The sequence below is a fragment of the Zingiber officinale genome, chromosome 7B (assembly GCF_018446385.1).
Source record: "Zingiber officinale cultivar Zhangliang chromosome 7B, Zo_v1.1, whole genome shotgun sequence".
Lineage (NCBI taxonomy): Eukaryota > Viridiplantae > Streptophyta > Magnoliopsida > Zingiberales > Zingiberaceae > Zingiber > Zingiber officinale.
In genome coordinates this window covers 9,929,357-9,931,448 of record NC_055999.1, presented here as the reverse complement: position 1 = coordinate 9,931,448, position 2,092 = coordinate 9,929,357, and the positions used below count along the sequence as shown (strand labels likewise).

Genomic DNA, 2,092 nt, shown 5'->3' with positions numbered 1-2,092 from the left:
TCTATTAAAACATGTGGATAATTTCCAAAAAGGAAAGTTACCTTTTAAAATTAAAATCTTCCTCTCAATATACAAATAAGGAAAGATATCAAATCTTTTCTTAATCTTTTGTAGAAACTTATAAAAGGAAAAATTTATAATTTTAAAATTCTCTTTTAAATCATGAACATGGTTACAAAAAAGGAAAGTTTTCTCAAAATTAAAATCTTCCTTTCAATCTACAAATAAGGAAAAATATCAAATCTTTTCTTAATATTTTGTAGAAAGCTATAAAAGGAAAGATTTATAATTTTAAACTCTCTTTTAAAACCATGGAATCCACATAAGAAATTTTTTAAAAAAATTAAAATCTTTTTAATTTGATGTGGCCGGCCACACCAAGCTTGGGTTCAAGCTAGGGTCGGCCACACAACTTGGCTCATCCTATTTGCTTGGCCGGCCCAAGCTTGGGTTCCAAGCTTGCTTGACCGACCACCTTAGGATGGGTATAAATTAAAGGTGGGTATAGGTGGGTATAATACTTTATAAATAAGAGGCTACGATAGGGACAGAGAGGAGGAATTTGTTTTGGTCTCCCGATGAAATTAAGCTTGCCATGTTCGCCCCGAACACTCAAATTAATTTCATCAATAATAATTCATACCACTAAAGAATTATTATTGAACTACCGCACCAATCCCAAATTACATTTTGGGCTCCTTCTTATTATGAGTGTGTTAATCTCCCTGTGTTTAAGATGTCGAATGCCCACTAATTAAATGAGTTACTGACAACTCACTTCAATTAATATCTTAGTCCAAGAGTAGTATCACTCAACTTTATCGTCATGTCGGACTAAGTCCACCTGCAGGGTTTAATATGACAATCCTTATGAGCTCCTCTTCGGGACATTATCAACCTAGATTACTAGGACACAGTTTCCTTCTATAATCAACAACACACACTATAAGTAATATCATTTTCCAACTTATCGGGCCTTTTGATTTATCGAGCTAAATCTCACCCTTTGATAAGTTAAAGAAATAAATACTAAATATATGTGCTTGTTATTATATTAGGATTAAGAACACATACTTCCATAATAACTAAGGTCTTGTTCTTTTATTAAGTCAGTATAAAAAGAACTTACCTTAAATGATCTTGTTCAATACACTTAGAGTGTACTAATGTAATTTATTAGTGAAGATAAACTAATACCTAATTACACTACGACTATTCCAATGGTTTGTTCCTTTCTATCTTAGTTGAGAGCTACTGTTTATAATTTATAAAGAACCGATAACATGATCTTCTATGTGTGACACCACACACCATGTTATCTACAATATAAATTAATTGAACAACTACACTTAGCATAAATGTAGACATTTTTGACCAATGTGATTCTTTATTTCAAAACAAATGTTTACAAAAGCTAGGCTTTTAGTATATACTCTAACACCTTCGTCCTCAAAGCATCACAAGTTGGAAACAATTGAAGAAGCAATTTCTAGATTATGTTTTTCCTCCAAGTAGAACAATTTATATGAGGAATTGTATCATAAATTTTGCTCGGGCATATGGAGAATCATTATTTGAAGCATGAGACAGATTCAAGAGTCTACAAAGGGAGTGCCCTCATCATGGTTTGGAAGAATGGATGACCCTGCACATATTCTATAGGGGAATATCTTTCTCAGTTAGGTGTTTGTTAGATTTATCAGCTGGAGGTTCTTTTATAGACAAGAGTATAGACGAAGCATATACGTTAATTGATCAAATGACATTGAACCTCCATGAATGGTCAAACAAAAGTTAGATGGAATCTCCCTAAAAAATTCAAGAAGTCCACGCCATATATGTAAGAGAGCTTGCCAAATAAAATGCAGTTCAACCACCTAAGAATGTTGAAATTCACAAGTCACAGAATGAGGAGTTCAAACATTTGGGGGAAAAGATTAATAGCATAGTTTCAAAATGGTTCAAGGAAGACCTTCCTCCTACATAGACAAGATCTAGTGTATATGATAATAATATTACGTTGAGAAGTGGCAAGAATCATGAAGAACTACCGAAGAAGGATTCGTTTAGAATTGAGGAGAAGAATAATAGA

The 2,092-nt window shown here is 32.8% G+C and overlaps 1 non-coding gene across 1 annotated transcript; it reads right to left on the bottom strand.

Annotated features, from left to right (window-relative positions):
* Window positions 1-1,523: 1,523 nt before the first annotated feature.
* LOC122007518 lies at window positions 1,524-1,629 on the bottom strand. The gene has a single exon (XR_006119006.1). It is a non-coding gene; the product is annotated as a small nucleolar RNA R71 (small nucleolar RNA).
* Window positions 1,630-2,092: the final 463 nt, after the last annotated feature.